At 46.4% G+C, this 27,023-nt stretch overlaps 1 protein-coding gene across 1 annotated transcript in view; it reads left to right on the top strand.

The window, feature by feature from the left end:
- LOC142575850 (uncharacterized) overlaps positions 1 to 27,023 on the top strand; it is a 91,950-nt gene that overhangs the window by 49,780 nt on the left and 15,147 nt on the right. The window lies entirely within an intron of this gene.

The following is a 27,023-nucleotide window of genomic DNA, read 5'->3' as shown; positions in this document are numbered from 1 at the left end:
CGTTATGCAGTTATTATTCTTATTTTTAAAACCGCTGGAAACAGGATAGCCGGATAACGTCCCCTCGTGTTTTTACACGCGTGCACGTTTTTGTGCGGTAGCGACGTAACCTGACCCCGTCGTGGTTACATGATGCTCGCGATGTTCGCGCTCCCTGCTTACCGCGTGCGGTGCCGCGACGTGAACGGTACACAATAACGCTCGCGTACAGCTGAATGCACATTCGTTTCTTTCACCTTCTTTAAAGGCACGCTGCATTTCCTGCAGCGTCTTTTTTTTTTTTCAGATTTGTGGGATAGAGCTAATTAGGAACTGTGTTACAAACTGACAGGTTAAAAGCGTCACCAGAGTCCTTCAGACACTATAATGGCTCGCTACTGGCTATTCTATATTCTCCGCAGGAAAACTTGTGATGTGTAGAGAAATATAGGAGTCTACCCTTGTGGAAATGTTGGCTCCGAACTGACGCTTATCCTGTTCGCACACAGATAATAAATTCAAGTGACCGCCTTGTTTTGTTAGTAGAAGATAATGTGGGATAACAAAGGGATGACATTATACTATTTCTTGCGGACTACACGCGTCAATACAATGAAACGTAATAGGAAAAGACACGCTTAGACAAACATGATTAATGCAGGAATGCTCATTCATTCAGTTTCATTACTGCAGTAAACTGCAATAATGAAACAAGCACACATTTTTTTTAAAGAATAATACAAAGGGCACAGGCACCAACAGGTACAGGTAAAAAAATGCCCCGAGATTTTCTTTTTTTACAAAAGAGATAATGAATACAAGACGTGCAGCCACTTAGTAAAGCCCCGCCATAGTCTGATATATATCAAAGCTTTCAGGATGGTTTCTATTGCTGGTGGGTTCAAGAGTACGAAACTCGTTATACAGACCCCTGAATGAAGTTTCAAAAGCGCACACACACAGCGCTGCTTTCTGAAGCCTGTTGACTTTCCATTCCTCGTAGCTTTGTGCTTACACAGCATGATCTCATCAAGGAATCCCAATAGATGTGGCCTACAATCTGATAAGAAGAGAGAAGAAAAAAAATGAAACGCAAGGGCAGGCGAGATGACTGAATACTGTCCGCATTATAAAAGCTAAAGGCGAAGCACAGAACAAAAAGAGAACGTAATTGAAGGGCAAAGGTGGTCGCCGAACCGTTATACGCACAGCCTCGGTCCCGCGTGGCTCGTTAAGGGCGTGACCATAAGGAAATAGAGTTCGTCAGGCCTTATTACTGGACGTGATGAGGAGGAGGAAGGACTCCTTATCACCTGCTGTTTCTTATTTCCATTTCGCTGGGTGTGTCTAGAACAACATCAACGTCGCTTCGGCCGGCGTGTGCTGAACTGATCGAGAGGCGGGAAACGGAAAAAGTATCGACACGTGCGTATAGAGGGGGGAGGGGGAGAGTGAAAGGAAAGGAAGGAGCTCCGTCCGAAGAGGCCGCAATGACTTCTTTCCGGACACCGCTGACGAGTGCTAGTCACGAACAGGCGCGCGCTGGGCGCTGATGTGTCTGTTCACTTTAGCGATACGTCCTTCTTCCTCAGTCTCATGCGGGTACAGTTAGCGCAAAGCGTAGAGCAAGCATGTTTGTTGTTTATCAGATGGTGATAAGCGAGAAGGTAGGCTGCTTTAGACATGGTTGAAGAATGGGTGGCTGGAGGTGCAGGGGTCGCTACAGGTACGCTAATCTTTAGCATCTAATAAAGCAGGTGAATTAGAAAGGAAAATTAAATATACAAATAAATATAACAGTAACCTCATAAACGTATGATTCAAGCAGTTATAGCCTTAATCTGTGTACAGTAAGCAGTCGCTATAGGCATCCGTATGTGAAAAAGACAGCGCACTACGTAAAAGAATCGACGTGCTCGCACCAAGAGAGGCCATCAAAGGAACAAGCCAAACCTGATATGCACTGCAACATCGTGTAGCGGCTTGGGCTAGTCGGTACATACTCAAGTTAGTAGTACCGACTAGCCGTCAATGGGCTAGTCGGTACTGCCAATGGGGACGCTGGTGTGTGTTCCCCTTCTGGTCCTTCGTCCTTTGGCGCTGTTCCCCTGTCGAGACTGATATCCATTCTTTGAAGAAATTGATTAGTAAAAGAAAGCATCGGAATCGCAGCCTGAATGCGCAACAATTAATTGAAATAAAGGCTTATCTCAGCATTGCATGGAGTTTCTGCCGCCTACCACGAAGGCTCAATACATTGATTGATTGATTGATTGATTGATTGATTGATTGATTGATTGATTGATTGATTGATTGATTGATTGATTGAAATGGTTGGCAACAAATACAGCATGCGTCCAGTTTACGCGCAACGTTAAACTGCTTTATGAGCGATGATGCTAAATGATGTGAATCCTTATTGTTACATGTATAAGAATCGCGCCTGCGGCTTGCCGCCCCTTAATATATTTCGCACTGATCGAATGAGCGCGAGTTGATGTTAGACGGCGCCTTTTTCGTCCGCACTTTGCATTATCTCTCTACTGTTGCGCCGTTATCACAATGTTGCACTCGAAGGAGTGTAATATATGATAACTAAGGTGTTGGACGGACGCAAAATGTAATCGTTATGTTGCTCACTGCAAACTAGAAATGCAAAAGACCGATGCACGTACGAGTACCACCCAGTAACGCGAAGGGCCCAAGACGAATTGCTCGGAATATCCGCTCCGCTACAAATTCCTAATGCGCTGCCTAGCTCCGCTCACAAGTAATATTTACGGCACGAGTGATCACTCTTGGATTGCGTTATCTGGTTACGGTTTAGCAGTGGTAACTGTAAGCTAACGTAAACCACAACGCCAGCAAAATATCAGAGAAACGAGCACTCCGGCTTTATAACTTGCTGTTTCGGGGATTTATGGCCATGGAAATGTCTCGAGAATCTGTGTTTTCCCACTGCATTTGTTCTTTCGTTGCGCTCCCGAGTGTAACAAATGGTCGCGAAGTAGCTAGTAATGGTTGTTTAATGAGTACACACAAATGGAGACATAGACTACCTTATAACCGCAGCTCAAGAAGGTACTAATTTGAGGGAGTTGGAATTGTGAATCCAATGTATGATAGGCTTTCAAGGAGGAGTTACGCAGGAGCACAGGAACAAAAAAAAAAGAAAGAAAAGAAAAGAGAAACGTAGACAAATGCTTGGTGCGTTTTCTGCGCGCACAGCACGTATCTACATTTTTCCTTTCCCGTGCGCTGAAAGCCTGCCACGGATACTCTGTAATTGGCTATACCGATACACAGTTCGGATCAGGAGTTATATACCACGAAGAGATAAACGATTAGCTAAATTATATACAATGTGAGAAAGTATGTGGTTTAGAGGTATCGAGATTACTAACAGTCAGTAACGCATTATTCTAAAATGTGAAGGTGAAATGAATTTCATTGGATCTGGCTTGAATTTTTTTGCGCATGACGCGCAGAAAGCGTTCAGAGTGACTTCCAAAATACCGTGGAAAGTGGGGCACGGTGTTTACTGCTACACAATATTGTGAAGCTGCGGTAAGCATTTTGTCGCCTCATCGTTAATTATTTCCATATTTAAAAAATAAAATATTGATGAGTCTGAATCTTGCATAACCTTTCGTGGAGTACTACAGTTCTGGTAGTTTGAGTTCCTGTTTGTAAAGTGTCTTTTACTTATATGGACTTTGCACTGCCGAGACGAAATGCGAGGAGCACGCAGCACACTCACACAATGCCTTCCGGTTTGCTAACTTAAAAAAAGGGGGAAATGAATCTTGCATAACCTTCCTTGGAGTACTGCAGTTCTGATAGTTTGAGTTTCTGTTTGTAAAGTGTCTTTTACTTATATGGACTTCGCACTGCCGAGACGAAATGCGAGAAGCACGCAGCACACTCACACAATGCCTTCCGGTTTGCTAAATTAAAGAAAAGGGGGAAATGGAAGTTAGTGGTGGCAGAATCAGAACAACTGGTATTAACCTGCGCGCCGTTAACAATGTGACGCAGTCGAAGGCTAGCGGAAGACATTCGTCCTCTCATTTGGCTTATTCCCTCGCCCGTCTCGGCAACCAAACCAGTAGAAACGAAACTAATATTGGTTTGTCGGCAGGGCTAATTGCAGTTTCCAGTCCTTCCCGTTTTACTTCGCTCGTAGAAGAGGGCCGCGCGATTGTACAATATCGTCTCGTCTCTATTCTCTCATACTGCGTGATTGTCAGATGTTGGCACATGCAGTGACATTCACGGTGGCCTGTGCTTCGTGCATAGTTGTAGCTACTCCTTATTCTCTTTCTTTCTTTGCCTTTCTTAGTTCGAAGTCGCTGGATATATGGCTGTGTTTCATCCAATCTCTCTATCATTTCGTTTTTTTATTCATATATTTTAAAATAACCTATAGGTCCAGAAGGGCATTACGGAAGGAAAGATATACGCAGAAATATAGTGACTATAAAAACTTAAAATATGTATATATGTCGCACTAATAGTTGCTGTAAAAGGAGTGAGGGGGAAATGGGGACGGGGAGAAAAATCAGTGTGATCAATAAACCAGTGTCGCTAAACAAGCAGGCAAGCAAACCAAATTATAGGGGACTATAAGTCTATACAGCATGCTGCGAGAAAGTATAATACTACTTGTACTTCCACTACTATGAATCAAATCTGTATCTTGCCCTGAGGCTGCCTGGGAAGGTTAGTGTTACACTAGCGAACTCCATAATCTTAGGTTCTCTGGGACTAATAAATGTTATTTCTCTCTATTTCTCTCTCCATAATCTTGCTGCAACAGTAAAAATATCGCAAAAGAAGAACACATGTCAGGAGTCTCCAACCAATCTCGGAGCCAAGTGATAACGTTTCAATGTTCCGCTCGTACATGCTGTAAACTGGAGACCGGCGCCTAAACCTACTCGTTTAAATTTCTGCAGTGTACGCGCGGCACTGCAATGTCGAATTATCGAGGTAACTAAGAATAAGTGAAACGCAGACGTCCGTTTCTGCGGTTCTTATCGCATTCCTAATGCTCTTCTTGTTTTTGCTTTCGTTTTGTTTTTCTCTCTCGCAAAGCGCGTAAAAAAAAAGCGAAATTAAAGTTGGGCGAGCAAAAAGTGAAGCCAGTACCACCTCGGCCTGTCTTTATCGCGCTTTACGACGCGGGAAACACGGAATTCCAAGACGCAGGCGCGCACATTCCTGTCGTGGACACCAAACGCCAGTGGGAAAGCAGTAAAACCATAGGTAAGAACAGCGAGTGCAAAAAAAAAAAAAAGAGAACGAAGTGGAACCGCGGCAATAAGAAAAGATTAGTGGAGGCGCCGTTTCGAGGTTTTTGTTTTCTTTGTCGGTTTGATTTAGCACGCTTAAGAACTCGATCAGCGGTGCACGCAGGGAGATGTGGCTCGGCTCTCGTTTATGTGAGCTCCAAGTCTCGCAGTGCCACCTGCAGCGGCGCGTAGAGTGCGAGCAACAACATCTGCCGCAGCGCAAAAAAAAAAGAAAAAAGCGTAGACCCCGAAAATTGTGTTTATTGCAGCCATAAAAAAATGAAGAAGACCATCTCAGGGCAAGGCTCACATAACGCTGCTGTGATACTGCTGGAGAACCCTCGAGCGAAATTGTCACACGGGCAGTGACGCAGTGATTTTGTATTAGAGTAAAACATCGTTGTAAGGAAGTTGAAGAGGGATGGGGGATTACTCCGTTATTTACATCACTTCTTTATGTCCGGCATTTTACGTACTGAACTGCGAATCTTTATGAGCACTTCAAGGGGAATATGACTTACTTCGTTATATTCCTTATTTTTGTTACATCCCGTTTCGCTATAACGAGGTTCGACTGTAGTGCGCTTCGTAGAATGGCACGCGAGTGAGCGTCGACGGGCAGCGTGAGTGTGTGCTCTTTACCGCGACTCAAGACACTGTGGCGTTTCGCCGTGCCGTTGAATTCGCTATCTCGTCGTCTCCTGATTGGCTCACAGGGCGGCGGAGTGGGTCTCCTCAAGTTGACTCAAAACTATAACACGGCGGAATTCGACAGCACGGCGGTATTTTGACCGCTTCCAAGACAGCGACATTCCGCCAGGCTATGTCAACTCTCGTACGAGAGAACTTTCGCCAACACGTGTAGCACGAAAAAAGTTATTGTGTCACGACGCAACGAGGATTCATCTGCGCCTTCGCGAGCGGCCACAAGTATCAATAGCTCGCAATTCTGCTGTATACATTCCTGGGTATGCGTTCCGGTTTTACTAGTAGTTCTTACGCCCGTGAGCCTTTCTCAAAAGCTTGTGCAAAAGTGTAACTCGCGAACGGATACAAGCGATTAATTTCACTTCTCGCTTGGCATTTTCGGATCGGAATTAAAGAATGCGTCGCATGCAGCACATGTATGACGCAACGTACTGGTTCTTCGCGTCAATCGTAAGTTTGAAAGCAGGAAACGCGTATTTATCTTCAGGGAGATTGTGCGAATTCGATACTTTGTTCCCATTGTTGTCATATATAATATAGCGTTCAAACCTATACAGAATGCCGAACATTAGCAAAGTAGGGTTAAATGAGATCTAGCTGGAAAGGGTAGAAGCAGTATGCTTCTGACTACTTCATTTCGCTTCTACGCAAAAAAGAAAAAAAAGGAGAGAAAAGAAAGTGGCAGAACTACGTTAAAATAAATAAATAAATAAATGAATAACCATAATGAAAGGAATATTTTAGCACATGCAAACATACACCTACGACTCACACATACATTGCAGTTTTGTAGGAAGAGAGAGAGAGAGAGAACGCGCAAATACGCACAGCGCGCAGGTGTAGGCGACGCGGCCGCCCCATTAATTTAACTTCGATTCGAGGATACGTTCTCGAGTCGGTAACGGAGCTTTCGCTAATGCGAAATGATTTTCAAAATGCCAAGCTTCGCGTTCGTAGCATCAATTCTTGTTTTATAGTAGAACAAGCAATCGCAGTAATCCGTAAGCTATTTACGCTGTTGGCGCATGGCGCGAGGAAACGTTCGCACCACTGGACACGGCCGCCACGATTGCATCCGAGAACTGATCGGTTGCTCAAATGAGCGCAGTTGCGCTCTCCTGCGGCACTCGATCGCACGCTGGAATTTTGAACGAAAAAAAAAAAAAAGAAAAGGGACGAAGCGCATGTATGCAGCGTATCAGCTTTTGGATCAGACTTGCCGGTTGCGTATAGAAAAAATGAAATAGCTAGCATATTGTAGAGCTAACCTAACCTATATTGAGATCGATCTGACTCACGTACAAAGTCGAGAACTGTGTGCCGAAAGTACTTTCATGATTTCTAAAGCTGCGCTCACCAAGCACTCACGTCCCAACTAGCTTTACCAAAGGCTGCCAATGAACAACACGCATTGGAGAAAAAAAAAGAAAAAGAGAAAAAGAGAGCTAACCTTAAGTGTGGGTGGGACTGCAAATCGTACTTCAAAGTGATATAAGGTAAAGAAAGAATGATGATGTAAGTGTGCGCCTCAACGAAAACGGGAGCCTTCGACTTCAAAGTCTTCCAAGGACAGTGTATCTTTATTTTCTTCTTTTTTTCTTTTTCAATGTCAAGAATTATGTTCGCGAGTTAAACTTCACTTGCCAGCATATTTTCTCGCGCGTATCTCTTTATTTCTTTTCTTCTCTCTTACTCTGTGAAGTAAAACTAAGGGGTAACTTATCCAGATCTCAAAGGCTGCAGCGAGGCACACCGGAAAAAACGTGCCTCGACAGCTAACGCGCACGTATTTTCTTCTTTATCTCGTTTTCTTCAAAATGTGCAACAAGAAGAGGCGCGAGATATCGTACGCTGGCACAGAGACCGAAAATTACATTCTCCAAGTCTAATTTCTTTCTTTGTTTTTGGTCGTCTTTCCTAAAAATACAGTTGCGATATCTATAGTTGGCTCTGAGCGATTGCGTCAGGCCTGGCTTCGCTGCAGCTCAGTTTCCGAAGACTGTGCGCGTATGCGCGCCGCATCTGAATTTAAAAAGAAAGAAAGAAAGAAAGAAAGAAAGAAAGAAAGAAAGAAAGAAAGAAAGAAAGAAAGAAAGAAAGAAAGAAAGAAAGAAAGAAAGAAAGAAAGAAATGAGCTGCGTTCGCAATTGGCAACTTGCGCCATTTCGATTGAGGGCGTCTGAAGTATTTGATTGCGCGTAATTGGCTAACGGTTGATTAGATCAAACTTGCGCGGCTTGAAGAAATCGGAATGTGCTGTTGCAACAGGCCTGCAGAATATTTATGCTGTAGACGAGAGTAAAGGAACTAGTTTCTTTTTTTTTTCTCGAAATACGTTGGAATGCGAACCGTTTTCTCCCGGGAACGGTTGCCACTTGCACGCTGTTGTCATCTAAGAATCGAAGCCTATATTCATGAGCTGAAATGCAAATTATATATATATATATATATATATATATAATTTGCATTTCAGCTCATGAATATAGGCTTCGATTCTTAGATGACAACAGCGTGCAAGTGGAAGCGCAAGCGCAAGTGCAAGCGTGCAAGTATATATATATATATATATATATATATATATATATATATATATATATATATATATATATATATATATATATATATATATATATATATACATAAGGTGTTTGGATAGTTCATCTGAAGAGATTTAGCTGAATCCGTTGATAAAAATATGTGACATTAATTTTACACGGAATCGACAACATCTAGTCCGCCAAAGCTACGGTAAATATCTTTTTTCATTTTTCTTTTTCTTTTTTCATAACCTATCGTACTGTTTCAAAAAACATTCTAACGGTTGAAACGTTTTCGTTTCAACATGCGCTTGTATACATGCGCAAAAGGCAATGCCATTCTTTTGTATTTATTTTAATGCTTGGGGAATTAGGTTTAGATGAAAGCTATTTCAGAGGTGTTTGTGGACTGTAGAACTTTGTTCTTGTTCTATCTCTCCCCCGGGCCTCAAGAAAGAGCAACTCAGCCGATTCGTAAGGAAAAATCGGATGCGAGATGCTTGACTTGCATTCGCGTATGCATGCTTGTTTGAACAGCACTGCTCTTAGTAAGATTTACATGTCCTTTTATGCGCAAAGCCGATATCGAAACTGTCTTTTCAATATCTTCCGGCAATAGCTGTCCCAAGAACAGTATACTCATCTTCTTTAAGCTACGATATGTACTACGCGTAGGTTCATGGTATAGTGTTCTTTATAATGATCGCGTGCAGGTGTAGGGTAAATAACAGCTGCTTAAAGTATATACTGCAGGGAATGTCCACAGAAACGACTGCCGCAGGGAGAGAACTGAAGGCGCTACCGCCAACTCGTAATGCGGATGTCTTTTTCGAAGATTCCAAAATGAAACGCCCCACGTATAGTGGAGCGCTGCATCTCTATATAACGGGAGAGTTCAGCACAACCGAAATTCGAAAATCAACACATCGAGCGCAGTGTTCTCTGTGTACAGAAATACGTCACGAACGCGTGAATTATTCACACACACACACACACACACACAAAAGAGAAAGAACAACGCGCATGGACTTTCTTTCCCAAGTCGCTTGGCACGGGCTACGGTCCTGCGTCTCTCGAAATCATTTATTAATGGCTTGTTCGGCGCCGTGCAGCCGAATGCGCTTTAAAACCGCTCTTCGCGATTTTTTTTAAATCCCTCGGCAGGCTGTCACTGTCATACACGTACTTTTCGTTCCAAACAAGTGCGGCGCTTTTTGCCGTAGGCGGCAAACGGTACTTTTCGGCGATAAAACTTTTCCGCAAAACGCCTTCGAACTTCGGTGCGTCAAGTTATTGCTTTGTTTTACGATTATTCTTGCAGCAGCCAATAACACTGTGCCCGGAATAACGACGCTATTATTCTAGCCCGACATCAGGCCCATTGAGCGCAATTAAAAGACATCACTCTAAGTATAACGTTGTTTCACTATTGTACTAGCTGTTTATTCGTGCGCCTGCGATACAATTTCTTTTTTTCTTTCCCGATGCTCTATAGCGCTGATGGTACGCCGCGCTCGCAGTCATTTTGACGGGGTCGTTTCGGACTGCGCAATAATTAGCGAAGGAAGCAATTTTCTCTAATGATCCTCGGCCGTTATACGGCGGCTCTAATGCACTACGTTGTGCGACGTGATTTCCTAACTACACGGCTGCGGTAGTACTACATTAATGAATCATTAATCAAACTTCATTAAAATTAAATCGAGAATTTAACCGCGCTCCAGCGCTTTGACACGCACATGCGCGTGCCCAGGTGCTTGCTTTGAGGGCATTACCTGGTATAAGAAATAATTGCTTCGAGTCGCACCGTTCGATGAACTTGCCTTTTCTCTTTTTCCAGGCGCTTCGCTTTAGTAGTTTAGCTATTGGGAAGATTAGATAGATAGATAGATAGATAGATAGATAGATAGATAGATAGATAGATAGATAGATAGATAGATAGATAGATAGATAGATAGATAGATAGATAGATAGATAGATAGATAGATAGATAGATAGATAGATAGATAGATAGATAGATAGATAGATAGATAGATAGATAAGAAAGAATAAGGAAATTAAGGTAAATTAAGGGAATAGATAAATAGGCATTGACAACGCCGGCACGAAAAAGCAGGTCGGTATAAATACAAGGTGTTTCACGCAACTTGAACCACAGACGTATTTACCGGGTGGGCACTCGCCCCCCCACCCCCCCCCCCCTTGCCTACCCGATAGATACGCCTATGGTTAAAGTTACATGAAGCCCCCTGTATAGAAAAAAAAGAAAGAGAGAGAGAGAGCTGTAGGAAATTAAGAGGGAGAAGCAGACTAGAACAAGATTAAGGACATTTTCAATGTTTTCATAAGGACTTTATTGCTTCATTTAATTGACAGCAGCAATGATACGCTGTGTCTTCTTCAGAGTATAAGAACGTGTACGCCAAAAATAAAGATGGAAGGATGGGTACGGTCTAGCACGCAATAGACCCAGCGATACTATAAATTTCTGGGGAACTTGCGGTCCACGTAGAAACGAGTGCGATAAGTATTAACCGGAGAGTGCTTGTATATTCTCCCTTGTCATATACAGCTGCCTTATTTAGGCCGATTAGGAGATGACAAGTCTTTGAAACACCCCGAGCCTATAGAGAGCAGTGAAGCGCACTACAGCGAGCGCGTTACGCGATGTCGTCACAAATGAGTCCGCAGAAAATGGCTAGAGAGAGAGAGAGAGAGAGAGAGAGAGAGAGAGAGAGAGAGAGAGAGAGAGAGAGAGAGAGAGAAAGTATCCTTCGATCTCAATGAGGAAATCTGCATGACACTGCCGTTGTACGTAAGCACGCTGTAGTACGCACAGTTTAAGCAACGATGCGAGCATTCAGGCGAAGCGTACTGCGAGATTTCCTCCGACACGCCGCTAACGAGCGAGTCGTGCTGAACCGAGACGTATAGCGGGGGCGAAACGAGGCGGTGCAGACGCTCCGCGACGACCGTCGTCGACTCGTTCGTCGACGTATGACGAGAGAGGCCCTCGGCCATGAAGGCGACCGCGGGGCCGAGTAATGCCTATAATTTTCGGGCGCTAATATACCACCACACTTCACCGTCGTCAGCATCGCCGCCACCAACGCCCTCCTCTGAGCGATTGGAGGGTAAAAATATTGGGAATCGTCTCTTCTCTCCGCCTCTCTCTCTCTCTCTTTCGGGGATTGAAAACAAGAGATAACAATAATGCGTCATTATACTCGCGAGTGGAATGCGAGTGTAGGATTGAAAATATCGACCGGTCTGTCTCGGGGTTCATTCCACGACCCTCGAGACACTCGTTCCATCTGCGGGTGCGATGAGGGGGAGGAGGCCTCTGGAGCAAGCAAAAGACAAACACCCCGCACGCACGCCTACGAAGTCGAGGAGAGAAATCGGAGCTCGGGAGAATAATAGACTGCGTACTGCACATTAGGGGAGCAGCTCAGAAGCGCATCGGGGGGGAGCTTAACTGGCAGAAGGGGGGAAAAAATTCGCGCAATTACGGTATAATTGGAACGAAGAACAAAAAATAAAATTTTGAGAAGCGGGGAGTAGCGATGGGAGTAGCGCGCACGAGCAATGACTGGGTTTCGCGTGTACGATCTAAAGGCTGTCAGCAATCTCAGTTTTGTAGGAATTTCGAAGCCTGTCAAGTCAAGCATTCGCGAATCGCTGATTGTGGTATATGTATACGGCGCATCCTTCCACACTGCGCGTCCGATAAGTGTTTTTTTTTTTTTTTTTGCTATTGAACGCTTATCGATTTTAAGGCAGCGCCGAATTCAGTTTGTATAGAGAGTGTAGGGTGCGTGCGGGGAACTCCGTCGCTCCCTTGCTTCTTTAACCGCGCGTTCCAGTTCCGCGTGCTCGCACTCACTGGAGCGCGCGGGTACGTATAGCGTTGCTTATTTTTTTTTTATTTAGATGCCGCGAGTCGAGACCGAACAAGAATATGTCAACGATCGCGTGATACAGCGCCTCGATTTCCTCTCTCTCCCAGCTTCCTGCTCCTTGTGGCAGCTCCTCGCGAGCTTCGATGCCGTCCCGTTAATGTCTCTTTTCACAGCATCTCGTCCCTTCCTCGTCGTCGTCCCAGAGCCCGACAGACTGACTGAACGGGCATGTAAGAACGACAGCAGCGAAACGCAGTGAGCAGCGCAAACTTCGGTCTCCACGGCGCTCCGATTGCTTCACGTCTTCTCTCGCTTCGATCAACTTCGATCTTCCGTGCCTTTTTTTTTATTATTATTTCTTGTCTGTCTGTCGTTTCTCGAGACCGTATGTACAACGAGCTGGCGGCGGCATGGAAGCGAGTGTCACCCGGAACGCGTTCCACGTGTCCGTGCGACACCTTCTCCCCCTCCTCCTTCCTTCGCACACACACACTCTCTCTCTCCTCCCCTTCTCACCCTCGTTCCACGTTTTCTGATATGCATATCCGGAAGAGCCCACCAAATTGAAGCCTCGGGAGAATCGCGCTGCCGTCGACAGATTCCTTTTTGCCGCCACTGCCTCTTTTTTTTTTTTTTCGGCAACCGGGACGTGTGCCGGGAATATAAACTCCGAGAGAAGGGACGAGAATCAAATAAGAAAAGTGGAGAGAGCGAGAGAAAGAGAGAGAGAGAGAGAAAAAAAAAAAAGAGAGAGAGAGAGAGAGAGAGAGAGAGAGAGAGAGAGAGAGAGAGAGAGAGAGAGAGAGAGAGAGAGAGAGAGAGAGATCGAAAGAAGAAATCTCCTGGTGCCTAGGGGATGTGACGATTGCGAAAATTTTTCCGCGCTACTTCCGTTTCTTTCTCTCTCTCCTCTTTTTATTTTTCTTTCGTTCTGCATTTCTATTCTGTCTAATTTTATGCTGCGCTTATAACGAGAGGTGGAGTTACTTGCGGACGCAGATTTCTTTTTTTTTTTTTCCTGCTTTCCTTTCTTTTATTTTACTTTCTTGACACGGGACTTCCCATCGAATGTAATGCCTGCTTAATGATTTAGAACGGGCGATACTCGTGAGCCGTGGCTTAGGATGACACGAGCCACTCGCGAAGAATGTTCTCGCCGAGAGCTTCGCTTAACGCGTCGTGCCGCGGTGCTGCTCTCTTTGCTGTTGCGTGTCGCGTCTGATTCGAGAACGGCGCCGGAGCGCCGGAAATGTGCGGCTTTGCGCCTTCTCTCCTCAGCTGGGATAGAAAATGTGGCCTTCTCAAGCAAAGAAAGAAAAGAACAGATGAGCCGGATCTCGTCAAGTTTCGGCAGAAAGGCTGCTTTGATCTGAGGAAGATCGGTGCTTACTCACCACTTCTTGCAGGGCCGACGTCGCCAGCTCGTCAGTCCTGTTGCCTGCACTGAAAATGTAAGCAGGGAGGGCGCTGAAAATAACGTACGTTCCCTATTTGTAAAAACTGTAAGAAAAGAAAAAGCCTCCCGCATGTAATTGTGACTGAAATCGTTTTCAAAAGTAAATTTAGTTCCCTCTTTCGCGCCGGTGCCACTAAAGCAAATCTATCTATCTATCTATCTATCTATCTATCTATCTATCTATCTATCTATCTATCTATCTATCTATCTATCTATCTATCTATCTATCTATCTATCTATCTATCTATCTATCTATCTATCTATCTATCTTCTATCTATCTATCTATCTATCTATCTATCTATCTATCTATCTATCTATCTAAATTGGTCCGGGAATAGGCTATAAGAACAGAATAGGATTGGTCGAAACGATCGTTACATCACGCACCCCTCCCACCCTCCCCCCGTCCTTCAGCCTATTGCAGGCAGGTGCAAAAAAGCGCCAAGCTTAGTTGACTGCTTTATGAGCAGTGAGAGGTGTCACGAAACTTAAAACGGACTACATTTTCCATTGAAATATTTTGCTCCTTACAACTGCTTTAAACAGGGTTTCGTTGAACACACAAGCACTTATTACGGATACACGCGGATGTCTGGATAACTCTCTAGGCACCTAATTGAAGGGCGCGTAGCTTATAAAGCCGTATGATCATGTCTCTTTTGCCCCCTTTAGATGTACTAACACTATAACTTCACAAGCCTTAGAACACTTTCGATAAAAGGTGGTCAGGACCGTTGCGTGGTGTCCATTAAAGAGTTCTTTTCTGGCAGCTGACGAGACAGACAACAGTATAGACTGGCGTGTTGCCGCTACAAATGCTCTTTGTTTTCCTTTTTCTTTTTTTTAGTAAGTGAAGCGGGGCGGCTCTCTTTGTGACCCGTCGCATATTCTAGGCTTCCTATGATCTTACTGTTTAAAACTATGAAGTGGGAGGGAGGAGGGGGGGGGGGGGGGGGGGGGGAGTGCTTTCAACCTGAACTTGTCGGAACTGTTTTCCTTTCACCGGGACAGCCTGTGTCGAGAGCATCTTTTGAAGCTTGCGCCCACTCACTTTTAGCGGGCACGTCCACTTCGGTGCACTTCAATAGAGGAAGAACTCGCAATACGGTAACAAAGCTTATGCATCCAGCTTTTTTTTTCTTGGTGTGTGCCTGTGCGCGTGCGTTTTGCTAGCTTTTTTTGTCTTTATTTAACTTATTCTGCGTTCGCTTTGACTGTAGTAAAAAACAACGGACTTTCGAGACGAGAATCAGATCGTGTTTCCTCGCATTTAAACTTACAGATATGATGTTTCGCGTACGCTCTAGTCTGAGCGGGCACTTATAAGAACGCGTGATGCCCACTGCACCGATCTCGACAGCTGCGCCAACTGTGACGCTACGTTGGTTCAGAATCGGAACTACGCAGTGCAACTGTGCCCTGGGGGTACGCTAAGCCTGCAACATACGCTGAGGAATCATGTTCGCAAAATATTTTCGCAGAACGAACTTTCAGCATCGTGCTTTGTGAACCTATATAGCTTAACTCTCAGAATTGCGCTCACGCAAATCGTTTGCGCACATTATAGTCGAGACAGGTGCACACAAGCCCAACACGGGAAACCATTATAGACGGGTACGTCTGCAGCAAATGGTAACATAAACAAGGTAGACGTATAAGACGTGTAAAGACAAAACAAATGCGGCATTCGTGTATTTCCGGAAGCATGCAGTTTGCCCGACCGAACGAACTTCCGTACTTCTATGAGCTTAAGAGATCTCTAATTGATAAGCTATAAAGTTTGAATAATATATGCAACGTCCTCAGCGTACCTTTAGGTCTTTCACTTTCCTTTTACTTTTGTTCGCCGCGGTATGCCGCAAGAAACCTAATTAAGTTGAACGTAGCCCGCAGTGGCCTCCAATAATATTCGTAAAGTACTTTCACAACTGCCGTTTATTTGCATTGCTGTTCATTTGTTCGGAAGCTCTATGGCTAAGAAAGGTGCTCTACGTCCAAAAAGAAAGGCAATGGCGAGTAATGTAGTTACGGAACTCCTCCCTCCCCCCTCCCAAAAAATAAAGAAAAGAAATATAGTATGGTATAAAATGTATAAAAAGCAAGAAACCTTGAAATTTATCTTCCAGTGCGCACGCCTTGATGGTCTCAGGCAACTATGAACGCTGCGAGCTGCATGGTTTGCGCTCATACAGGCAGTGTGTAACGGACTTTGTCGAACAAACAACCAAGCAAAATGAAAAGGCCCGCTTCTGGTATAAAAAGTATGCCCTAAACAGTCTGAAAGGAGCACGTTTTGTTAAAACGCTTACAGATCGCTGACATTCAAATCATACCGACTCGCCTTGTCGGAGAAGCATGGAGCTCCTTCAAGAGATCTTCAGCGCAAAATTTAACTTGCCCTTTCTTCAGCAAAAGGAAAGCAGTGAACAAGTTTAAAAAGTTGGAGCAGATTTCCATTGCACTTTCATCTAATATGCTGCTTTGATTTCGTTATTCGTTCCTTCTATGCTGTCTTGAGAAAATCTCACTGCATTCCTGCGATTTCTCGTATTCGTGTAATGCTATAATTTTTTTTTATAGTCTTCGAGTCTTTCTGCCCGTGTTTTATGCTGAACGACTATGGTCTCCAAAAGGAGAAAGGTACAAAGCACTCGAGCCGACGACAAGGAAAAAAGAAAGGGGGGCCACTACCTTGCCCTGCCTGGCTCCCTTCTTGGTAGTAACATGAGAGAGAGAGATAGAGAGGGAGAAAAAAAAACGTTGTCGTCTGAAGCAAAACGTCACCTAAAAACTTAATTATGAACCACGCATATATTACGGCGCATAACCTCCTTGCGAAAATGTGAAATGAAGCGAAGTATGAAGCAACGGAATGTAGGCGCCAGCTAGGTTCACTTGGCGGCAGAAACCAGCAAAAATAACGCGAAAATATCAAATACCCAAAGCAGAGAGCAATGTTGTACGAGAAAGCGCATTTCTCTCTTTCTTTCTTCCTTTCTTTCTTTCAGCTTTCGTAACTACCTATACTGAAGGTAGAGCGACATAAGAGTCTCTCGTCAAGATCGCACTATGAGCGCTGTCCAGATTGCCGATTTGTTTGTCGCCGTTATTTAATATATATATATATATATATATTCTACCGCAGAACAGAACTTCACGCATTTTGTGACGTGTTTGAATATCTGTTTTCTGTGCTCTCTCCACCGCCGCCGCCGCACACGTGATAACATCAGGGGTGGAATTCCTTAGTAGAGAAATATACATAGAATTAAAAAAAAAAGATGATATTAAAGCAGGCGTTGGGGGGAGGGGTGCGGGAGAGGAGGAGGAGGAGGAGGCGCAGACCGTTTTTCAATAAAAACTAAAAGGAAACGTAAGAAAAATGAACTGACAGCAGAGACGGGATGAAGGGGCGAGAAGCGCGACGCGCAAGTGCATGGAGGCAGTGTATAAGGTATATGCAAATGTAAGCGAGCTAATACCGCGCTGCATATTTAAAAATTTTATTTCCTCGTCGTTGTTGTTGTCGTTGTTTTTTGTGCCCTCTTTTTCTCGCCGTGTTATCTGTAGTGCGCAGCACCGTATATACCGTGTGCGCCTGAAGCATTGTAATGGAAAATGCGCTCGCGAGTGAACGCGACAACAACAGAACGATCATTGCGAGGCCTTAATAACAGGCTGCGCTCAGATTGAGCCTGCTTCGAATCGAGAATGAAACCACGTTGTTTTCTTCTCTACATCGCTTGTTTCTTTTAAAGATGTTTTGTTTGTTTTCACTTTCGTATGCGTCGCGATCGCGCACTGAACGAAGTGTGTTTCGGTTGCACTATATATATCGCTCGTGAATTACGTTGCGTAGATTTCGATTTGGGAACTTCGTCCCAGTTGCGGCATTTGTATCGAGAAGTCATATTGCTCATGTGGCGTCTGACGGCGAGTAGATTGCCGAAGCGACGGATGCAATAAATAATGCTCGGAGTACGATGCAGGGCGTGTTATATGGAACACACGCCTCTTTCAGCGGAATGTGCTGTCAGAATAAGGTGAGGAGAGAAGTCAAACGGGAAAGAAAAACAACTTCAGCTTTATGCGCGCAAGTAAACAGGCAAATAAAGGACAAACGGTTGCAGTAGGTTCTGTTCCCACTTTTGCGATTCTACGTGTCATCCTCCCACTAAGTGTTGCTGAAAAGTTATTTGTTGCGTCGAAAAACAACAAGTGCAATTCGTCCAAGTCTCTACTGAATGAAGTTTCTTCCAAGTATGTGCGGTGTAGGTGCGCGAAATTATTTCATCCAAATGCCGCTGGACGCGATCCAGTGTTGTCGTCGTAGTTAGGTTTACTGGTATAATATTTCGCCGCGTTTTAATAATTCATAAAAAGAATGACTGACAAAAATGGGCAGCACAACAACCTGGCTTCCCGAACTTCATCAATAACAAACTTAAGCGGCGAATGGAAAGGATGACACGAAACTAAAGTCTCCATAGAAAAATAAAACAAGTGAAATGAAACATCGAGTATATTGTGCAAACTAGAGCGACGTCATGCGTTAGACATTAAACCGGCTGTGGAGTTATTCTGTTCTTCAGCAAGCGATACTTATATCATTGCTACACCGTTGAATCTGCGAGTTCAAAATCAATGATCCGTTTGCGACGTAGCATTGTAATAGAGCCTGTTGTAAAAGCGTTGGTATATTATACTAAAGCGCGGCCGCTCCGAGAACTCACGTTGTAAAGCCCTGTTCCTTTGTTGACGAAACGTTGTTCGGTCAAAGCTACAGCAGCAGCTTCTGCGATAAATTATGCAGTTACTTTATGAACAGCGACACTCTCTCATCAGCAACACGCACGCGCACCACACACACGCGCTCGCACATGAGGCTGAGTTGAGCACAGGTGAGTCCACTAAAAAAAAAAGGGGGATTTATTTCCACGTCATTGCTGATTCATTGATTTAGCTGGTTTGGAGAGCGAGGAAAATATGTATACAATAGCGGGGAGGTTAGCCGCAGCTGTTCACGTTCACTACGCTACCCTTAGGGAATGGAGTAAAAGTTTTAGAGAGGTTAACTGCGCTTACCCGCCGTGGTATAGCACCCGGCTCGAGCTTATGAATTCGATCCCGGTCGCGGCGGCCTTAGTTCAATGCGGGTGAAATGCAAAAAAAAAAAAAGAAAGGAGGAAGAAAAAAACGCTCGTGTAGGAAGCTTCAGCTTGGGCTCAACTCCGACGCGACCCATTCAAATACATGTAAAACGCAAAAAACGTGTTTGTGAGACAAACCCCGGACCGATTTTAATGAGATTTGTTGCATTTGAGAGAGAAAGTTAAATACTAGTGACTGTTTCAAGCGGAATTTCGATTTAGGGCCTTAATTTCATTTTAAAAAATTTTCAAAATTTTGAAAGTTCGAAAGATATAGAAGCACGAAGTTTACAAATTAATAACTCTGTATCAAGAACAGGTATGTATGGCGGTTCTCTAAACGGCACCCATTAGATCACTTAAAGCGGACAAATTCAACATGCCATTTTATATCTTACGTGAATTCGTTACGCGTCTTGTACAAGCATTCTGCAAAAGGTGTATTTTCGTATTGCTTCATTTCTTGAGATTCATCTGTAACATATCAATTTTGTCCGCTTTAGATGTACAATTAGATGCAGTCCACAGAATTGTGTTATCATTTTTCATTGCCGAGTTACAGAGTTGCAAACATGTTAGTTACGTTGTCTCAAAATTTTAGAATTTTGCCAATATTTTATTTAAAGAATGGACGGTTTAAATAAAAAAAAATTCGAAACCAACACTCACTAGATTTTAAGTTTTTATTTTAAATGCAACAAACCTCGTCAAATTTGGTGCAGTGGTCGCCGAGAAAAACGGATTCTCCTTTTACATGTATTTAGATAGGAGCACCCGAGCTAAAGCTTCCTCTTAAGTCCCCGTCAAAGAACCCTAAGTGGCCAAAATTAATTCGGAGTCCCCCCCACAGCCGTGTGCCTCATAATCAGCTCTGGGTTTGGCTCTTAAGACGACAGAATATAATTAAATTTACTTAGTTTGGCCTCCCATAAAGCAGCACTGAGGTGCGACACCCAAGTGGGGGTCTTCGGACAATTTTTTTTTTTTACGGCCCATGGTTCCTACACGTGCACATATGCACGAAAAAAAGTGCAAGTGACATCAAGGGTGTACCAGCCAATTAATTTTTAAAGGCAGAAATTAGCATTTCCTTGTTACATGCGAACAAGCGCATATAAGTGGGCCATTTAGGGTCCACTTATATGACACCTATGGGCAACCGTTTGGTAAATTGTGAGGACCGCGTTGGTTCCGCAAAAAAAAAAAAAAAAGAAGAAAGAAACATAATTTTTCGGCAACTCAGGTTTACAACCTGAACCTGACGAATGCACTGCGATGTTTGCAATGCCAAGTCAGAACTGCAGTCTTCAGTTTCAGGTTATGCGCCAAAACATTAAGACCGTTAGTTCTCTTTCAGACATTAAAGTGGAATGTTGGGCGAGTTGGTAAACATTCATAATGGTAACAGCGCGAACAAGACGACGACGGAGTGAAAGGCCCCGTGTCCTTTCACTCCGTCGTCGCCTTGTCCGCGTTGTTACCATCATCTCGCAGAAACCCTGGCCCACATACTTTCGATCACGGATGTACGCGTTCGCATAGTCATGTTTTTATTTTACGTCACCCCGAGCGTAACGTCAGCTGTCGTCGTGCCGCGTTCTGGGGCCCAGTGGCAGAGCCAGGGTGCGACCCACCAAGCCCGTGTTCTCACCCCCGCCCCCGCCCCCTTTCCCCCGAAAAAAAATTTTCTGGGCCATGTGACTGTCAGGGCACCCGTTCCACCGTCATTGCTGAATGGCTACCGAGACTGAAAACGACAGCTCTGCCAACTTTCGGAAGCGTCGAAGCGCCAGACAGTGTTACAGTAGCGTCGCAGTGCAGAAACAGACGACGCACCTCGTCCCTCGCAAAGCGACTGCGAAACATTCTACGAAAGACTGTAACGAAACTGGAGAGTTACGCAGTGGAGCAATGATAACACCGACGAAACGCGAGCAGCAATGACAAACGCAACTGTAACGAGACAACTCGCGTAGCGAAATAGTGATCCGTCGGCAGTCTGAAGCTTACGTTATCGGTCGCGGAAAACAGAACCCGGATGACACCCTGAGGTGAGTCACGCGTCGGAGCAGGTGGCGGCGGATCGCGAAGAAACGGGAGCGGACCGTCGGACGCCTTTACCGCCGGCTGCCTGCTTTCGAGCACGTGCGATCCTTGACGCGTGGTTTCGAAAGCGTCATCGGCTGCTCGTCTTTTCTTCTTCTTCTTCTTTCTATTTCTCTCCGTATTCAGTATCTCGGGGTGGGGGGAGGGGGGAGCTCTCTAGGATACATTGGCATTCACAACCTGGCGCACACCCCGCCGCTCCAACGGGTTCTCCGTAATTTTTTTCCCCGCGCCTTACGCTACACTCTGCGCGGAGCCCGCGTCGAAGCCGTATACCTGTCCGAGGAAGAAGAGATACATATCAGATGAAAGAGGACGGTTGCATCGGGATCAAGGTTTTTTTCTCAGTTAGTCTTCGCTGATCGTGGCCTGCTTAGCGGATTCGCTCGTTCCGAGGTCGACACGCCGCGCACCTTTATTCTATGCAAAACGCGGCGCGGGCAGGCGAACGCCGCAAGCGCAAGAAAGATGGTGCGCGAGCGCGCGGGCCGCCAGCAAGTGTGCCGACGTAGAGCGCCGCACGCGACAATAGCTTCGCGCCATAGGTTTATGCAAAACGACTTCGGCGGTGACGGCGACGCTCAGTCGCCGAACGAGAAACCTTCGATGCGTGCGTTTATGCCTGGTTCCGGCATTGTCTCGCGCATCCGTCGCCTCCTCGCAATAACTGGGGCACATTAATGAGCGTGCTCTGCGATCGCAGAGCGATTACAGTCTGATCCCTGGCGTCGGCTCTGAGAGCGTTTGAGCGGAGGAACAGAGATAACTTTTTCGATTCGCCGTTGCGCATTAGTGAAGAAGCGTCGCCTTATGGTTATTCGTCGAGCCCTTCAGTGTGACAGCGAGCTTAGTCAGCGTGCCGGTTAAGAAAGACCCATCCATATGACCTATATACTGAACTTATGTCCGACCGTGTGAATTCATTAGGGAATGTGCGGTCTTTTATACAGGAACGTATAAGATAATACGCGATAATGGATATGGAGTTTTGTTGCGTTCTGCTGCGCGATCTGCAGTGTTTGCCTCAAGATAGCCGAAATTTCGAACGCAACCACAGCACTTGGTGCCTTGGCTGGTTACAAGAAATACAGAATATCAGCGGTATCCAAGAGAAAATGTAGCCTATGCATGTGTGACACGTTTAAAGGTTTACCGCTAGCTGTGAGCAAAGATTGAATGCTAGAGAGAAGAGACTTCTCGAATGGGGCCCCAAATCTTTCGAGGCCCAAAAGCTGCAGGACCTCAATAAAGGTTTACTATACCATACTATACCAAAAGAAATAGCGTCAGCGCCACTGCGCACGCGCGAGACGCAAAGAGAGTTTAACGTTCTATTTCACGGAAATAGCATTCCGTCCCAAACCCGACGCAACAGTTTTGCGTGAGCGAACATGGCGGCATCTATCGAAGCGACGGCTCTCGCCTTCTACCACATTCGAACTCTGTCCTCGTTGATGTGCAGCCAATAAAAGCAGTGAATGATGTCGTAGGCTTTCGCTTTCACTCATTTCATGTAAAAAACAATAGATGGGTAATTAGGCGGGAAATAATTATATGTTGCATCAGCCACCAGACCTATCACAAACGCATCCTGTTGTGAGGTCGGACAGACGAGCTTAACATGACACAATTCATCATAAACACTGTCCGAGACTTGTACCGAGACTTGTCATTGTTGATGGAACATGTATCGGAATAGCAATTATTTTGCAGTGCTTCAGATTACTTTTTGTTGAAGCTCCCGTTTACGGTCGTCGAAGCGCTGCAAGAGCACGACACAATGAGCGAGCGGTAAACCCTATTCTAAACCTCGTTGCTCTCGCGTGGCGCAAAGGCCGTGTGCGCAAAGCTCTTTGGAGCCGCAAAGACAGGGGCCCCTATTCGGTAACTCTCTCGTAACTGCAGTACATGTCTTTCCCAGATAAATATTGCACGGACGGTATGGATAGCTGTGCAATCCGCAGTGGCGCTGCTATATGTTCTTGTGTCCGAATCATGTGATCTTACTGGCAATTTTTGTCTCAAGTGTGCAATCTTACTGCTTTTTGTTGGCGCTCTCTTGAATCAAATACCTGTCAAATAACCCCTTGCTCTCCTTCCCTTTCCTGTCCGTTGTCTCGTGGCTAACCTCTCGTACTGAGACGCCGCTACCGTGAACTCGTGTGGACAATGTGTACCTTCGAGCTCTGCATCGCTCTTCTGTGCTTTGGCCCGTTCGCCAACATGCTGGGCTGTTGCACTAATCACGCACTCCGATCACTGCTTGTGGTCGCCAGATGTTTGGACGCCGCTTTTGTGAGCCGTTTGGTGGAGGCGTGTGGTTGTTCTGACTAGCTTGTCCGTGTGCTGCTGCTGCTGCTGCTGCTGCTGCGGTTGCTGCCGGACTTGTCTGCAGCTCAGCTAACCCAGCGGCCTGGCTCGACGGTGACGTCCTCGCTCGCACAAGGCTTCGCCGGAAAAGCTTTGCGCATCCCTGCTGTCGAACAGCGCTGTCGTCGTTTGACACGTCTTGTCGCCCTGATCTGTGTGTGATTACAGGCGGAGCCGGCGACGACTCTGCCGCCGACAGCGGCGCTTCCTTGGGAGCGGGCGACGCTACGACGAAGAGCGACGGTCAGGAAACCAGCACCGGCTCTGCTGATGCAGGTGCTGGGGCGACCACGCCCTCGACGCCAACAACGAGCGCGAGCCACAGCGAGGAAGGCGGCGACTCCAAGGATAAGTACTTATTCCACGGTGACGCTCCGCCAGTAATCGTAACTGGCGTTCTTTTCGATGTCGAAGAGAACGAGGCCATACCGAAGAAACCAGATCAAGGCAAAGACGTAGACGTATTCGGCTCCCCACAAACTACTCCCAAACCCAGCGACGACGGCGACCACGCAGCCGCCACGGAGGCCCCCTCGACAACCACCACAACTTCCAGTGGTGGATCCGCTGAAGGATCAGCTGGCGGATCTTCTGACGGAGCGGCTAGTGGATCAGACGATGGAGCGGCTGGTGGATCAGCTGATGGATCGGCTGACGGATCGGCTGGCGGATCGGCTGACGGAGCGGCTGGCGGATCTTCTGGCGGTGCGGCTGGCGGATCGGCTGACGGATCGGCTGACGGATCGGCTGACGGATCGGCTGGCGGATCGGCTGGCGGATCGGCTGATGGAGCGGCTGGCGGATCTTCTGGCGGAGCGGCTGGCGGATCGGATGAAGGTGCGGCTGGTGGATCGGCTGATGGAGTGGCTGGTGGATCGGCTGATGGAGCGGCTGGTGGATCGGATGATGGTACGGCTGGTGGATCAACTGATGGAGCTGCTGGTGGATCGGCTGATGGAGCGGCTGGAGGATCGTCTGATGGATCCGCTGGAGGATCGTCTGATGGAGCGGCTGGTGGATCGGCTGATGGACCACAGACAGACACTCCCAGCTTTGGCGACCACGATGCATCCACAGAGGCACCCGCTACTACGACCGCAGGACACAGTGACGGGCCGGAAGACGTTCCGCAGGCGGACGCTCCCAGCTTTCGCGACCACGATGCAACCACCCAAGCGCCCGCTACGACAACGGCAGGGCACGGTGACGAAAGCCCGGACGCGTCGGGAGGCAGTGGCGTTTTCGGCGGCTTCGGTGGCAGCACTGACGCCCCGGAGGACAAGACGGGCAACATCGAACGAGAAGAGATGACGACCACCACCTCCCAGCCACCGGCTGACTGCGATGCCGACTGCGGTGGAGACAGCACAACGACGGCGTCACCCCACGAAGACACAACCCCAGAAGACCACGGCAATGGCGATGGCAGTGGTGGGGACGAGCATGACGGTGAAGCCACGACCACGACCACCGAGCCATCCGTAGGCGGAGGTAACGACGACGCTGGTTCCAATGGAGACGGTGGCTCTGATGGCTCCGGAGGACACGACGACGGCGGCGACGGTGGCGACACCGGAGGCCACGATGACGGTGGAAACGGTGGTGGCTCGGACGCTGCCGGAGGTCATGACGATGGTGGCTCCAATGGAGGAGGCGACCACGGAGATGGAGGTCACGGAGATGGAGGTCACGGAGATGGAGGTCACGGAGATGGAGGCCACGGCGATGCCAACGGCGAAGGATCTCACCATCACCACGATTACGGAGGCCGGGTGCCCCCAACCATAGAGCAGCTCCTTGCCGAACTCAGTCCGGACACGAGGAGGCAATACGAGATGGACCACGGAAAGAGTCCTGACACAAAATGAGTGGCGACAGGGAAATAGTTGGTCTGCGAGACGTAAGCTTAAATGTTCTCGTGCTCCTGCGTGGCTCTGTGAGCTGACGCATGTGTTAAGTGACATCGGTATTTCCTCCCTCAATGTTTGTGTTGAAAAGCGGGAGATAAGGCAGCTAGAACGCTTGAAAGATAAGCATATTTTATTTAGCAATCCGAATGCAGTGTTCGATGTATGCGGTCGGCTCATTCCTCCCTACAGTGTCTCGCTTTGTTTTTCTTCTAGAGCACATAGCCAGCTTATGGGGTTGATGTCGGTGTTCATTGTCAGTCGGCATCTTTAAGTACTAAGTCAAATGTCTGCCAATTACGGGATTCGATGAAGCATCGAATTTTTAAAGCATTTTCCACAGTAACCACATACCTGGCGAACGTCACAGGTACCGTTATTTGTTGTTAAGCAAAACAGCACTGGAGTATTTACCATGCAGAAAAATGCACAACACTTGTATCAATAACGAAGTGTTGTAAGCACATGAATTTACTGTTGAGTTTTGTTTGATACATCGTGTAACTCTTTCATCAATAAAAAGAGTCAACGATTTTAAAAGGATTGTTATTTGCTGACTGCACTTTTGCACGAAGACTCTCATGCATGAGTTTCTGTGCCTGTTTGTCCAGCTTGACGTATTTTTCATTACATGCACCTAAACAAGTGCCTTTCACTACAATTGAAAAACGTTCTTTCTACAGAACCTAAAAGGTGGAAAATGAGGTAGCACCTAGATCTTGTTTGAACCGCAACAAACGCTACTATGTTATTCAAACATGGCTAAATGTTCCGGTAGCAGTCTAGGTCCCACATTTCCCTGGACTTGGACTGTTCCCGGAATATCCTGGTATGTTCGAATATCCCCGAAAACACGTTGTCTAGACAGTGCCTCTGTAAAATAGCGCAGTGAAAGTGGGCTGGAGGCCTCATACATGCAAATGCTGAAGAGAAGGCATGTTCTACCCGAGCAAAGACTGTAAATGTCTTTTTTTTTTGTTCGTTGAGCACTAAGATCACTGAGCGGTTGCTATAGGACACAGTGCAACTTCTCAATATTGTGCTGCTCACCGGACAACATATGGCAAGGACACTACCTAACGTTGGTCAAAATTAAAACGAAGCTGGCTGCTTGTTGGCGAACAGTACGTGTCAGCAGCAAAAGAAACAAAGGAGAGGACAAACAAAAACAAAAGCGATGCAGGTAAACAGCAATAAAAACAATACGCCCACTTGTGTACAGCCTTTCCTAACCAGTTTTTCTCTGTGTTGTTCTTTTCCTGTGTCCCCTGGTGACCGAGTAAACGCATCCTCTCTTCAACTACCACCTCCTTTTGTCCCCAACAACTCCTTCTCCCGGAGAGACCACGAAACCCCCTCAACCTTCCCACCTGCTTTTCCAACCCCTGTCTCCGATGCTCGAAGGTAAGCGCTCCGAGCCCCACACTCATTCCTCTCTGTACTAACCCCGTAACCCCAAGCGCAAGAGAAAACACGATCGCGCCCCGAGAGGCGACGAGCCGGTGATTGTGAAAACACACGGAGCACACCAGAGTGCAGCGAAGACGAGGCTGTGCATCAGCGCACCGCACGAACCGGTTTATTATTTTCTTTTGTGTAGCACGCCACTGAGT

Source organism: Dermacentor variabilis, chromosome 3 (genome assembly GCF_050947875.1).
Source record: "Dermacentor variabilis isolate Ectoservices chromosome 3, ASM5094787v1, whole genome shotgun sequence".
In the NCBI taxonomy this organism is placed as follows: domain Eukaryota; kingdom Metazoa; phylum Arthropoda; class Arachnida; order Ixodida; family Ixodidae; genus Dermacentor; species Dermacentor variabilis.
Note: the sequence above shows the minus strand (reverse complement) of the source record. Positions and strands in the feature narration are given on the sequence as shown.